The sequence below is a fragment of the Puntigrus tetrazona genome, chromosome 22 (genome assembly GCF_018831695.1).
Source record: "Puntigrus tetrazona isolate hp1 chromosome 22, ASM1883169v1, whole genome shotgun sequence".
Lineage (NCBI taxonomy): Eukaryota > Metazoa > Chordata > Actinopteri > Cypriniformes > Cyprinidae > Puntigrus > Puntigrus tetrazona.
The window spans coordinates 3567869-3583625 of record NC_056720.1 but is presented as its reverse complement, the minus strand read 5'-3'; the positions used below and the strand labels follow the sequence as shown (position 1 = coordinate 3583625).

General features: G+C 37.6%; 3 long non-coding RNA genes across 3 annotated transcripts; 1 reads left to right on the top strand and 2 right to left on the bottom strand.

Annotated features, from left to right (window-relative positions):
• The first annotated feature begins 4896 nt into the window (after positions 1-4896).
• On the top strand, positions 4897-7192 carry LOC122327595. Its single transcript, XR_006247675.1, has 4 exons — positions 4897-5002; positions 5450-5837; positions 6048-6083; positions 7115-7192. It is a non-coding gene; the product is annotated as an uncharacterized LOC122327595 (long non-coding RNA).
• A 1958-nt stretch (positions 7193-9150) lies between these two features.
• LOC122327589 lies at positions 9151-11488 on the bottom strand. Its single transcript, XR_006247668.1, has 4 exons — positions 11285-11488; positions 9927-10061; positions 9768-9803; positions 9151-9437 (listed from the first exon to the last, which is right to left on the bottom strand). It is a non-coding gene; the product is annotated as an uncharacterized LOC122327589 (long non-coding RNA).
• Positions 11484-13327, bottom strand: LOC122327598. Its single transcript, XR_006247678.1, has 3 exons — positions 12939-13327; positions 12264-12563; positions 11484-11614 (listed from the first exon to the last, which is right to left on the bottom strand). It is a non-coding gene; the product is annotated as an uncharacterized LOC122327598 (long non-coding RNA).
• Between the last annotated feature and the right edge of the window lie 2430 nt (positions 13328-15757).

The following is a 15757-nucleotide window of genomic DNA, read 5'->3' as shown; positions in this document are numbered from 1 at the left end:
TCATATCTCTGTATCTCAGGAACATCAGTGTATAGAGTGACTGAATCTCCCTCCATCACTGACACTGACCTCACTTCAGTACCTCTTACACCTGAAGAACAAACGCAACCAGTTTCTCTGTCAGTCAGCGCTTTTATTTATATATTTAATCTGAGAATTACCATCTTTATTACCAATTAGTAATCTTAGAATTACCATTTAGGTTATTAAAAACACTTACTGATCGCGAATAAAGGCAACAGAAGGTATATAAACGCTCTCTTCATTTTGATGCAGAGTGGAATGAATATAGATGAGTGAAGTCCTACGTTCTCTGAGTGTTCATCAGCGATTTGTTTTCCACGAGTCGTGTCATAATATAGGATTTGTGGATTAGGGCGAGGCTCAGAGAAGCGGATCGCTGACGAACACTCGTCATTGTTGGGAATCCTGAAATCAGTTTGTCAGCGACCCGTTTCTCCGAGCCTCGCCTCATCCCAACCTAAAGTGCAACTGGTCTACATATCCAGGAAAAAAAGTTACTATCCCGTTTAGAAATCTCATATTATGACACAAGACATTTGATGTGACGTTATAGCAAGAGTATCTAAGAGCCTCTTTCAGTCGCTGCGTTGCTCATTTTTAAAAAGTATTTTAAAAGCATTAAATTAAATTATAATTTAATATAAAATTCTAGTACTAGTAACAACAAGTGATATTTAATTTTTTTACACCAGACAGGATTAATAATAACATTTATAAATATTTGATATAATATTTTGAAGAAAATAACCCTGGAAATTCATTCACTGAAGTTCCCAGAAATGTATTTATTTAAATTAATTTTGTAAATTATTTATACTTAAACGTTGAAGGAAGTTAGCATTGTTCTGCAAACCTTCTACAGAAAAACTATACAGGTTTCTGATGTTTCTGGTAAAAGGACGTCATTGGCATAATTATACTGTACATAACAGACACCACCAATAATTATACCATACAAAGAATAATTAGCCCATCTTATACAATCATCCTATATTTCTATAAGAGGGGGTGCCTCCATTTGTAAATTATATGGGTCTGGCAACCAGGCTCATGATCTAGCTATTGTTAGCTTTACAAAAAGTTAATGCATGATATTTCAAATTGGCAAGTCTTAACATGATTTTTCGTTTTTTTATATTATGAACATATTACATATTTAATGCACGCTTCTTCCTTTTATTTCCCTATAATGATTCAGATGTCTCACCCATAGGTTTACTTCCTCGTTGAGGAACGAGATGAATACAAATACTTATTATCCTAAGACTATCCTATGCAAATTAAAAGCACAAACCCATACACACCTCAGATATTTCTTTTCCTGTTAGTCAGAGCTATTCCCAGCACTGTTTAGTTACTTACATCTCTGCCAACATCTGGCTGTGATACATTTATAAAAAATGTATGCCACTCCCATAATGTCACCACTCCAAATAATGCACAGCTCAGATTAACTAAGACTCTAATACAGTTATAAAGTAATTGTTTTATCGTGAATAAATATTTAACTGAGTAAATGTAAAAAATGTTATTATATTTTGTATAATAATTTTAGTTATATTAAAAAAATTATAATAATTTTATATATTTTTAATAATTTTTATTATATTAATTTTTAACAATTTTTAAATGACTGTCCCTGGATCAGTAGGATACTTGTAATAAAGTAGCGTTACTTCAAGACTGTCCCAGCCAACAGTACTTTACTACAAAAGTATCCTAAATCTAATCCTGTCATAATCTTTCCTTAAACATTTGGATAACATAGCTATTTCAATTTCACTTTATGCACAGGAAAATATTTTCATTGTTATGATGATGTTGTAATATTAGCATATATTAGTAATATGAATATTTTATTGCAATTAATATTTTATTGTTATCATGCTATCACCCCTTTAATATGTCTGTGTGTGACGTGGATTTATATTAATTTTAAGGTTTATTTGCAATGACAAAAAAAGTGCAAAAGATTGTAACGTAAATGGATACCACCATAAAATGAAACATTGAAGAATTTTTCAGAAGGTTCCAAGGTATGTGTTTATCTCATAGCAAAAATGAGCAGATACAGGGATGTTGAGAAAATGCATGTGCATATAATATATAGTTCTATATAAAATGTTGAGTTTGACTAAATAAATTTTATGATTTCAGATCCACTTGTCCTCTTGTAGATCTGACATCATTGACAAGAAGAACAATTGCAACTGCAGCAGCCACGCCCATCAGAGCAGTCACCACCAATCGGATCACAGCTTCAACATTATCACAACAATAGCCTTGTAATTCTTAAAAGAAGAAAGAAAAAAGGCAATTAGTAAGATGAACCAGACCTGTGATTGTCACAAAGCTGATTTTTCTGTACGAGGAACTGAAAACACAGAAAACATCGACATATTGAGTTAAAAACATACCGGCACAATTCTGACAGAGATTGGTGATGTTCAAATGTTCTTGTTTTGACGATCTTAATGATGAAGCTGGACGTATCAAAACATAACAGTATTTATTGCAATGCCAGTCAGTTAATGCTTAAATTGCTTATTTCTGTAGCGAAACTGGCAACATAAATGAAGGAGGAAGGGCAGTTTCATCATACTCACAGCCCATCGGGGTTATCACTAACACTCAGTGTAATGCAAAGCGTAATGCTTTGTATTTTGTAAGGTTAAATAAATCTGCAATTACTCTCTGTGTGAAAAGAATACATTATGTACTTAACTTAGTTGCTGTAAAAGTCGAAGCTGATAACTAACCATTGACAGTGAGATTGAAACGCTTCCTCACACTGACGGTATGAAGTTGATAAACTCCAGAGTGTGTGGTTCTGATGTTCGTGATGGTCAGAGATCCAGTTTGATGATCCAGCTTCAGTCTGTCTCTGAATCTCCCGTCAAGAACATCATCGTATACAGTCATGCTGTTGGCCAGTACGTTGATTTGAGCTATTATAGTGTTTTCAGCTCCAAACTTCCACAGAATCAGATCATCGTCCATAATTTCAGTTAAACCAGACTCTAGAGAGAACGAATCTCCCTCCAGAACCGACACTGACTCTACTGCATCTGTGTCAGCAAACACACCTGGGGAACATTGGTTGGTCATATATAAATCACCCATATTAAAGGCATATGAGCTAACCGTTTTAACTCACCAATCAGATGCCACAAGCAGATCAAAACAAACCGTCGAACCATCGCTAAACTCTGCGACCTAAAGTATGCGCGAACACTTCTGTGACAGACAACTTGTGAACTAGAAGAACTGTGTTAAACATGTTTCGTGTAAATCCTCCCCACAGGATATGACCACCAGCCACAAGTACAAGCTATTCTTGCGTGTTTTCCCTTTCAGGACATCGTCCATAACGGCAGGCAATATTACACATAATATTTAGAACCATTTCAGTTTCAATTAAGTTTGACATTTGTAATGCGACTCTTTGTTTGATGTTTTAAACTTCTCTGGTGATACTTCAAGAAAAGTGTTCAAACATAACACATCAGTAGAAGAGAAGAAAACTGCAACAAAGTTTCACTTTGACTGAGCTGAGTGTGGCATAATTTCAATGAAGTTTTCTCTGAGGAACGAAACACTGGAAAGCGTCCGTGAGCCTTGTGCGCTTTGCTCATATGCATTTTCTTTTGTTGCACTGCGATTGTGCTTTAATCTCACACGACGAGAAATTTCTGCTGACTTACACAACCCAAAAACATTTTATTCAGAGTAAAACAACATAAAATGACAGCCCCTCATGCAACATCAACATCAAGAATGTACTGTAAATTATCTGTATATTTACAGTAAATTACTGTAAATAGATACTGTCATGGCTGTCAGGCCACGGAGAGGAACCTTCCATCATTAACAGCATAGTTAAAATATTCAGTGTTTCTTGAAACCATAGTTTAAACAAATGTTCATGTACTGCATCGCACACCTACACGGTTGAAACTACAGCTCACCACCTGTGGTTAGCCCATAGTTCCTTTTAGTTTTGTGTATTGACGTCATTGATTTTTCGCTGCAGTTGGTGTGTGCAGTGTGTTCTATAAGTTAACAAACCTATACCTAGTAGTTTCTAAGATTTATCCATCCACTTTGAGTGATTTGGAAAAATTCAGATTGCGGTGCCCATAGGGGTGTCCTCAATAGTTGATTTAGTCGATGCATTGACAGTAGGAACATGATTTGACTCCCAGTCGTATACTTTCAGGTGTTATAAGCAGTGTTTGGAATTTGAGTACTTCCGAGTACTGGAGTCAAGGACTTTTAAAGTGTTAAATGAGATGATTAAGTGACTAATTAAATGAAAATTGTGCATTAGTGATGAACAACTGATGTTATTGAGAATTACAGAGGATCAGATGCTGATGTTACATTGGTTTAAATGATCTGTGTTTGTTTTAGTTGTGCTCTTGACTCTTGCTTTCTTGTGTAACATCTCTCTCTGTAACACTGCATGTACTGTTGAGAAGCAGAGAAATCAGAGCTGTAGTGTCAAAGTAATCTTATATTTATATGCAGGTATGCATAGACACAAAATGCATTAGTGTATGTTTAGGTTTTGTATAACCACAGTCGTAAGAGTTAGAGTGAATTAAATCTATGTAATGCATATAAATATTTGAACTCCAGTATTATCAAGACATACACAGACAACAAGAAGCAGCATATGAATCCTACAATGATGACAATCAACAAAATGCATCATGCTGCAGCTCATGCTTCTAAATTATAAAGACAGTTTGAAATCGCCCAGAAATTGAGAAATGCCCACTTTGCGAGACTTCAATCTCACGTTTCACTTCTGGAATAACGATTTTTGATCAGGCATTTAAAACACCTACCTTAGATCCCAGGACCCAGCTCGCTTCTCGCGTTCCACACCCGGCTTTGCCAGCTCGGGAGAAACAGAAAATGAGGGTGAATGGATTGTTGGGCATCGTGAGCTGTTTGATCGTGGCTTATAATTGTACGTATCGACGGTGATTCCGCTTGTCTTTGGCATGCTTGGTGATTTTTAAATAATAAAAAGACAAATCATAATATACGTTTTCACAGCAGTTGCAAAATTGTTTTCGAATGCGAGGCTGAGGAAGTTGTCAGGATGTTTTTTTCGGTTTTACGGACACGACATTATATGTCGGTATAATGTCATAATTAGATTTGACATTATACATTATATGTTAAGATTCTCTTTATTTGTGAGCAGTATCTGTTTTGGTAGGATTTTAGAAGTCACTGAGTACGAGATACAGCAATGCAATAAATGCTGCTGGATCAGGGGTGCCACATTATAATAAATGAATAACTAACCTCGTGTTGTCATTTTTGCCTACCACTTTTGTCCTCCGAGACCTTTATTCTCCTAATTTTGTGTCCTTGTAAACATACAGTAGGCGTGTATTTCTATCTCTAGGTGCGTTTGGTGACGATGTGACAGTGAAGGAGGGCGATTCAGTCGTTCTGAAGACCGGTGTTAAGAAAAAGCCAGATGAAACGATGCTGTGGTATTACGAAGGCGCTCGATTGGCTGTAGTCAACAAGGATCCAAGCTCAAGCTGTAAATATGACGGAGAAGGCGGGAGATTCAAAGACAGACTGGAGGTGGACTACGAGACCGCATATCTGACCATCACGGACCTCAGACTTGAAGACTCTGGACGTTATGAAGCAGAGATTGTTAGAAGCATGAGTTCAGGCAGAACCCAAAGCTTGAACAGAAACCATGCAACGTGTGACAGCACAAAAGTGATAAAAAAACAACCTTGGTGACACCATAAAATCAATTGAAGTTCATGTCGTAGGTGAGTGATTTACCATTAAATATCTGTTTACTTTTTCGTTTATAAAATTTACAGTTGATAACAATTACTTTTCTATATGGACTGTTTAAACTGTGACTTTTTTCCCTTTTATTTGAAATGTCTTCTGCAATTATTTTGCTCTCTCTCTCTCTGTCTCTCTCTATGTCTCTATGTCTCTCTCTCTCTCTCTCACTCATATATGTGGTACAGACGAAACCAAAGAGGAATCCTCTTCAACTGGAACGAGTAAGTCTACAATTCTTATGGGTGTCATCTTCCCCACGTTGCTCTGTTGGTCAGTCAGAAAAGCCCTCATTTTACATTCATAATCTCACAGTTGTTTTGCACTTCTAAGTGTCAGTATTACTGGTAATGTTCGATTGGGTTGTGATGTTGTTATTTTCTTCTTTTTCTTCTTTGCTGCACTTCCTTACCTGCGATCTGTTTTCCTGGACAACAGGTTTAAAGGTTATTATGCCTGACTCCACGTTTGCAGTGGCATCTGTCTTTCTGTCCTCTCTTTCATTAGGCCTCACTTTCTCTAAGCTTCATAATATCTTTTGCATTAAAAATTCACCTCATGTCGTGTCATTAATAGTAAACACTCAAGAAGAGACATTAACTGAGCTTATTTTACATACTTATGGGCCATTATTTGAAGAATAACCCATAAGATATTTCCACCCTGTCGGATTTCATAAAGATTTCACCATGCTATTCTTTTTAAGATTTTGTATCCAAGCAATGTCTTTGAGAACCTGAAACACAGCCCTTGTGGAGACTCCAAGAAGTTTGCAGTTCTGGAAAAGAGAGGCTAAATGGTTCCTGGTGGTTTCTCACCTTTATTAATTACATTATTTCTGCAGTTTTGGGTATTTGTGTATTTCTTCTCCACCTGTTTTCTTCTGACTCTGGTGACCCAATGAGCATTTTCGCTGCCAAAATGTTAATTCCTTAACTTTGCTAATTCTATCATTTAATCCTTGTCATGAGCATTTAATCACTTTTTAACTTTTAGTTTGAGTTCAGTCTCTTTCATGGCTCATTTTATCTGGAAAAAGAAAACGCGCATAATAAATCGGAACACCTGAATATAAGGAGTTTGGGATTGGTAAAAAAATGTTCTCGGAAAAATATCACCAGAATATCAACCTGAACAATTATTCAGAAGCGTGAGTGTATATATCTGTGACAGGGTGGAAATATCTGGGAGAATATATACATATAACTAATAAAAAATAGTTGTCTACTTAAGACTAATAACTCTGTATCTTTAGTTATAGGTATTGGAATATTTGTCGCTCTGCTGGTTCTTGGTGGGATTGGCTTTGTAAAATATAAAATCTACAGAAAAGGCAAGTAATACCTGCATATAATATAATAAGAGGAAAAAGGTTTGCAAAACCCGTTTAATTGTGTGTGATTCTTTTTTTTTTTTTTTTTAAAGCTGCCACGGGAGAAAAACAAGCCTGGGTGTCTGTTGGAAGATCAGGTAAGAGAAAGAAACATAACTAATAAACTATAAATGTCAGATTTGGATACATTTAGAACAATACTGTAAATATAGTTTCTGTAAACTATTTTTATACACTGTATACATACACACTGTGTGTGTGTGTGTGTGTGTGTATATATATATATATATATATATATATATATATATATATATATATATATATATATATGTATATGTATATATAATACACACGACAAAAACATCAATATTGTGATATATTGTAAAATCCAGTGATCAAAGCTGAATTTTCATACCTTTATAATTCATTATAAAATTCAGTAAACCGTTAAAAGTGGTGATTTGTTGCTTTATTACAGAAGAAAGATGACGGTGGCGTGTCTTGTGAGAATCTCTCCAACGTGTCTATTAACTAAATCAATTCTTTTATTGGATGTATTTGTATGAGAATTTGCTTTTATCGTGCCTCAACTTGTATTTATGAATTATGTTCTGAATTTTTCTGACTGGATTTTGTAAATGTGATTTTTTTATGACTAACCTGACTCCATAGTTAAATATCTTGGTTTATGAAATCTATGTGAAAGTGTTCAGATTTTTCCTGAAGGTTTTAAATAGAAACAGATAAAAATGTGCCTTGATGTCAGTTGCTTTAAAAAGAAAATGTAAATGCAATCTTTCTAAATGATTTTTCTGTATATTGTGTAAATGCTGTATTTGCTGCTGTCCTGTAAGTAGAGCCTGTAGCGTCTGCCTACGGCTGGGCTGTTTTACAGGTGAATATGCCAAGAACTGTAAATTAAATAAATGCATAACAGTGAACCATTACGGTTCTTTTAGGGCTGTCTTCTTCTATCGAATTTAGAAAACAATCTATGAATACTTTTAAATATTTTCATATGTTTAACGTTAATATTGTCGGGTAGGAAAATGTATATGTATATATATACACACACACGTGCCCATTAGCCGCTGCTGTACACCTTACAGCCTTAACCTCAAATCAGACAGAAGTGCTATCAGCTTCACTAGGCTTAAACTTAATATGTAATGTTTGTATGTTCAATAGAAAACATCAGTTCAATAGAATAATTTTAGCTTGGAGATGATCTAACAGTCTTTATCTTTAACATGATCGTCTGTTATCTTTCTAATCTCCTGAGAGAGCTCTTTCCTTCTTCGCCCTCAGGTCCACGTTGAGTGTGGTACACACCATGTCACCAAACAAGACAGTGACTACCTGGAGCCCTATATATAGGCCCACTGACTGATTACCAGATTGCAGACACCTGTGATGCTAATTAGTGGACACACCTTGAATGAACATGTCTCTTTGGTCACATTGTTTTCAGTCTTTTTTTTTTTAGGGTACCATTATTTTTGTCCAGGCCTGTTCCATGAGTTTATTTTTTTAAGAATTCTGTTAAAGCTGCTAAATCTGACTTTCATTGGTTAACATTCATCGATTTTTTATTTATTATTACTTTTGTCAGATTAAAGTTATTTCTGTGATCATTGTGTGTTTTTCTTTCATTGACCAAAGAGTACCAACAGTTTTGTCCACGTCTGTGTATGTGTTTATATATATGTATGTAAATGGTTTAATAGTGTATTAGTATTTTAAATAAAATGTATGTTCACATAAATATTGCTCGTGGGCTTCATTTATAATAGTATTTTTTGATCACAAATATTTGAACCGTTCATTAATGCACATGTAAAGAGTCTAAAGACTGATATTTATATTTGATCACATTAAAATATTCGATCCGTTCAGTACGGATCATGGTAACTCGGCAGCCTTCAGAAAAAACTCTGAATTCAAGATTGTTTTTATAATATTGTCAAATAAAAGTTTATTTTTAACTATTTTTACAAAAGTCATCTACAACATATTGAAGCATAAACACCAATACATGCAGCGTAACAGTGCAGGGGTGTCGAATAAAATGTTTTGTCCTGCTAAATTTTGTAAGTTTAACAAATCGCATCACAAATCGAAACATGTCAAAACTAAAGTATTATCAGTATTACTCAGGTTGCAACATTCTTCATGAACAATTTAATCACCAGAGCACCGATCGACGGCTGGTCATTGCCTCCCTTCTGAAGGTTTTAAAAAAAACCTAGGGATAAAAAGAGAAACAAGCAGTTTGAACTCATCATTACAACATTGTGATAATAATGTTTAATAAATGAATTAATACAACCACAGAAACATGGAGCTCTTGCTTTTTAAAGAATGAAGCTTTTGGTTAATTGCTAAATTCACTCTTACATTTTACCAATACATGAACAACTGTTCTGTACAGAGTGAAAAATAGAAAAAAGTCAGTCATTACATCAAAAGAGATGGAGACAAGGTCAGCTCTGTCTTTATGTGTTTTTAATGATGTTAATATTATCGTGATGTGTGAATGAACAACATGAATGAATCCAAATCATACACATCTTACAGCATTTCTTAAGTTTGACATGCGGGCGGACATTTTCTGAAAGCAAACAGATTTTAATTTACTGTAAATCTTTCATTTTCACAGGCACTTAAAAGCGCGCAATGGTAATCAGGCCTAAAGTAATTTTTTCCCATATTATGAACTATGTGTGACACTTACTCCTTTGTCTTTTTAGTTTAGCAATCCTGCGGCGATGGTGAATCACAACAAGAGCTATAACTACAGCTGCAGCCAGCAGAATAACAACAATACTACCAACAATCCCTGCTACAGCAGCTGGAGACAGACCTGAACCTGAAACAGACATCAGTGTGAATGGATGATCTATGACACTCATAAACATAAGTGCTACATTACAGAGTGAAAATCTGTAATGATAAGGAGAGACGGTCAGTCTGCATAGGTTTCTATTGTGTGTGTGTGTGTGTGTTACGGTATGTATCTATAAAAGCAGATTCACAGTATAATGTAAAATGCAAGTAAACTACTGTAAAGAATTATGGTAAGCATACTTTATTACAGTACTGTACACGTTATTTAAAAAACTGTTCATCCTACCAAATGCCAAAATGATCTAAGGATATGATTGTTCTGTCAAAATTCGGAGACAACTATCAACTCACCTTGACCACAAAAAAAGTAAAAGTAATTATTGAGAACATGATACAAAATAGTCATCCTTATTTCATCAGAAACGAGCCCATGACCTCAGTCTCTTCTGCCTGTTCCACTGATTCAGGAGTTATGATAAATCATGACAGATAATCATCACAATATTTTAAAGCAAAGAAGAGTTATAATTCTTATTACTATTGAAAAATAAATACTGTTAATTAAAATTTGGTTTGGACTTTGAGTGGGTGGGTTTAAATTGATGAACTTGGTCCTGGTCACGATGCAAATCACACAGAAAATCATCATGATAGGTAACAAAATGCTTAGCGCAAGTCATCTTTTAATAAATAACGGAAAATCAGTGAGTTGTATGATTCAATGAGTCATCATCTAGAGGATATTATTGCAATTTTAGGGTCTTTTAGAGTAAAGGAGAAACAAGGAAAGTCAAGGAAAGCAGCGCAAGTTACAGAAAAAAGAAATATAATCCTAACTGTTATAACCTTTACCCTATATCTAGAAAATGTAGCATGCTTGTTTAGATTCATATGACTCATTTGCTTACCTAACTTTAGAGATTTTCATTTAAATTATAATTCATTTACTTTTGCACTACAATATATTTATTTTCTTTCAGATGGGCTAAATAGGACTTGCGAGTCCGCTGCGTTCTCAAAACTCTGGTAAAACCTAGAATATCAAAAAAAACAACGTCAGATCCTATTTAGCACCCAAACTCTGGAACAGTCTCCCTAACACTGTTCAGGAGGCAGACACACTCGGTCAGTATAAATCTATATTAAAGAAACATCTCTTTAACCTAGCTAACACATAACACACTAATACGTTTCTATTATTCAAATCCGTTAATAGATTTGCATTAATTAGATCAGCGAGAACACCGCTGACAGTCACATTAAATGACGTATGTGTGGTGTATCTGCTACTTCCACTCCTGATACCAACTTCATAATATCCAGAGTGTTTGGTTCCGATATTCCTGATGGTCAGAGATCCAGTCCAATGGTCCACCTGTAGTATGTCTTTGAATCTCCCATCAGGACCATCAGATGTGATTATAGCCTTTCTGTTGATTTCAGCTACAGGAGGGTTTGATGTTCAAACCTCCACTGTATCACATCGTCGCTCTGGATCTCGAGAAACATCAGTGTGTAGAATGACTGAATCTCCCTCCAGCACTGACACTGAATTCACTCCAGAGTAAGTCACACCTGAAGAACAAGCAGTCAATCGCTTTAATTTATTCAATGGTTTTTCAATCTCATCCAGAGTTAATAATTTAACATTATTAAAGAGCTTTTGCGCTAGAGTGTCTGTTCGTTTTCCTAGTCGCATTCGCACCAGCAACAGGAACTCAGATGCAGCCTAAAGCGGTGTCTTTGTGGGCTGTATCAACAAGGTCAAAAGCACTGAATGGAGGATACTGTAATGTCAGGAGTGTTGTGGGTTTCTTGATAACGGACAATATAATGTATGCGCTTGAGCGTTAAAGCTCACAAACACTCCTTTAAGAGAAATCAATTCAACATATAAAAAATATAACATATACATCTATGCAATATCACCGGGAACTTATTGCAAAGCATTCAACTTTTCTATTCTTCAATTCTGTTGTTTATTCATTAAGTGACTATCTCCTTTAATATTTAGCTTGTAGTTAAAAGCCTGGCATTATGCATGAAATCTTATTTTCCTTTTTATTAAAATTTTGTGTTGACAGTTAACTGCACAAGTTGTCAGACACTTTGGTCTCATGTTGTCTGTTTGTCTGGGCAGCTGGGTTTAAGTTTTAACACACTCGTCAGAACACTTATGTGTTAATAATATGTAAATTATAATTAGTGAATTAAAAACACTCACAGCTGACACTGAATTTCATCTCCGAGGACACTCTGGGGCTGTTGATCTCAAGCTTATAAAGTCCTGAGTCTGTGATTCTGAAGTCTGTGATCTTGAGATCTCCGGTCTGAATGTCCATCTTCAGTCTGTCTCTGAATTTCAACGTCATTGTCATAAACAGCATCGTTCCTAATCATTCTAGCTATGCGACTGCTGTTAAACCTCCATTCGATTTCTTCATCTGTCTTTATTTCAGTAACATCGGTGTGTGTAAAGTGACAGAATCTCCTTTCCTTCACTGACACAGACTCACGAACACACCTGAAGAAACGAACAGAAACTATAAAGTCAGAGATGAAACTTTAAAAAAATTCTCAATTTGTGCGTTTTACTCTTTTAAATTCTGAGAGACCTAATTGGAAAATAATAGACATTTAGCTATTTTAACATAATCTTAATTAAAATTATACATACACTAAAAATAAAGATACCAATAAACTGACATGTATTATATAAATATTATTGCATATTTACAGACTGTTATTATTTATTACGACTAAATAATAACAACAACAACAAAAATTAAATGTTAGGAAAAAGAACCTACCATGTTAAAATCAGTTTAACATTCACAGACAATGTCTCACCGACTTTTAGAAACAAAATTATTACGACTGAAGTCATGGTAACACTTACCGACCACAAATACGGGAACAGAAAGAGTATAAACGCTCTCTTCATAGTGATGTAGTGATTCATAAAAGGTCTTACAGTTCTCAGATCCACCCTTTTTCTGAGACGACAGACAAAAACAACAAAAATACTGATTTACACTGATGGAAATTTAATGCTGATTTATCTTCATGATTTAGCTAACATTACTCAAAAAGACACGTCCATGTGTATCTGTGTGTGTGTGTGTGTGTGTGTGTGTGTTGGAGCTAGAGCAAAGCGCAATCCTGTAGCCTCTCTACAATGGCTGAATGTTCAGTTTGTTTGTGTCAGACTGTGCCAGGGCGTGTTTTACACAATAGACCAACTAAAGTGAGCTTTTCTTTTCTAAAGAAGCAGACTAGCCACTATTTTCCACTTTTTGTACTTTCATTACTGCTCTTATCTTTGTTTAATAGTGCACTCTGATTATTATATGCACGTTTTGTATTGTTGTGTATATATATATACATACATATATATATACACACATATATGTATATAAATATATATATACATATATACATTTCACACACACATATATATATATATATATATATATATATATATATATATATATATATATATATATATATATATACACATATATATATATATATATATATATACACATATATATATATATATATATATACACATATATATATATATATATATATACACATACATATACACATATATATATATATATATACATATATATATATATATATATATATATATATATATATATATATATATATATATATATATACATATACATATATATATATATATATATATATATACATATACATATAAACAAATCACAACTGGTTCGAGAGGGTCCACGTGAGTCACTTGCTCCAGTTTATAGAGTTGAGTTTAGTGACTGTGGGAGTCAGCTTTACGTTGGGTATTGAGGAGGAAAAGGACAAGATGGCCGCCTTCCCGAGCCGCTCCCAAGATGACTGCCTTCCCAGAGCGCGCTGCAGATGGCGCCCGCCTTCCCAGCGCCGCTTCCCAAGATGACCGCCTTCCCGAGCCGCTGCCCAAGATGACCGCCTTCCCGAGCGCTGCCCAAGATGGCGCCTTCCCGAGCCGCTGCCCAAGATGGCCGCCTTCCTGAGCTGCTGCCCAAGATGGCCGCCTTCCCGAGCTGCTGCCCAAGATGGCCGCCTTCCCGAGCCGCTGCCTAAGATGGCGCCTTCCCGAGCTGCTTCCCAAGATGGCGCCTGCCCAGCGCGCTGCACAAGATGACCGCCTTCCCGAGCCGCTGCACAAGATGGCCGCCGCTGACAAAAGTTTTCCTTCAGCTTTATTTTATAATTTCTATACATTTACATGTTACTTTTGTGCCATTCTTAAACATAATGGTGTCTGCTGCTAGAAGATTGCGTGGGGTCTGCAAACATACATCAACTAGTAAATTAAGTAAGGTCAGAAGTCACCAAGTTCTCATAGAAAGAAACCATAAATAAGAGAGAGCCACATGTTAAACATACACACAGACCTTATAGAATTGGCAGGGACAGAAACAAAAACCCTAAGATTGAGCACAGATGTTCTTACCTAAAACTGATGGTATGTGGGGTGGGGCAGCTAGCAGGGGTTTAAAGGGGAGACAGAGACCAAGAGGGCAGAGGCGGACTGCGGCTATCTCAGACTTGTCAATAAAGTTTTTTCTGACACCTAAAATCCTGCTGTGCACGAGTCTCTTTGCTTGAGAAGTGACTTAGCCTCAAGATCAACAATAACTTTCCACATCACCGCCTACCCAGCGCCACTTCCATGGCCGCCGCCTACCCAGCGCGCGCTTCCATGGCTACCGCCTGCCAGCGCCGCTTCCCAAGATAACGCGCCGCCCAGCGCCGCTTCCCAAGATGGCCGCCGCCTGCCCAGCGCCACTTCCCAAGATGGCCGCCGCCTGCCGGCGCCGCTTCCCAAGATAGCGCCGCCTGCCCAGCGCCGCTTCCCAAGATGGCCGCCGCCTGCCCAGCGCCGCTTCCCAAGATGGCCGCCTGCCGGGCCGCTTCCCAGATGGCCACCTGCCGGGCGCTTCCGAAGATGGCCGTGCACCGCCTCCAGTGCCTGCGCCTCGTGCGCGCCTCCAATGCCTGCGCCTGCGTGCGCCGCCTCCAGTGCCTGCGCCTCGTGCGCGCCTCCAGTGCCCGCGCCTCATCGCCACCTCAAGATATCCCACCCTCCACCCTTGCCACACGTCGGTCGATGGATCCCAGCAGCCCCTGCACTCATCCTCTGCCCTCCACGGGTCTGCCAGTCTCCATCGCCGTCGTGGGTGAAGGATCCTCGCTTTATCGTCCTGCCTCCGGACTCCACCTCGGCTTGTAGACCCGTCGGCTTCCCCTTAGGCTCTAGCTCCCTCCTCTCCACCGTGCTCCGTCAGTCCACCAGCTCCACCAGGCCCCATTGTCTCTCCGGCTCCGCCTTGGTCGGTCGTCGACCATCTGTTGCCTCAGTATTCCACTCCTCCAGCTTCGCCTCGTCCCTCTATCCCTCCGGCTCTGTCAGGCTCCTCCCTCCCCCGGACTCGCCTAGGACCTCCAGCGCCTCTGTGTCACCCTGGCTCTTCCACCTCCGCCTCAGTCTCCTGCGACCACCTGGCCCCATGGGGTTGATAACCCCGTTACCTCTCCATGGCTCCTCCCTCCATCGACTCCACCACTGACCATCATGGCTGGGCTCTGAATCACCTCCCGCTCCGGACTCCTCCTGTCTTCTCCCTGGCTCCTCCCTCCGTCTCTTCCTCCCTGGACTCTGTCTCTGAGCCCCCTCCCAAGCTC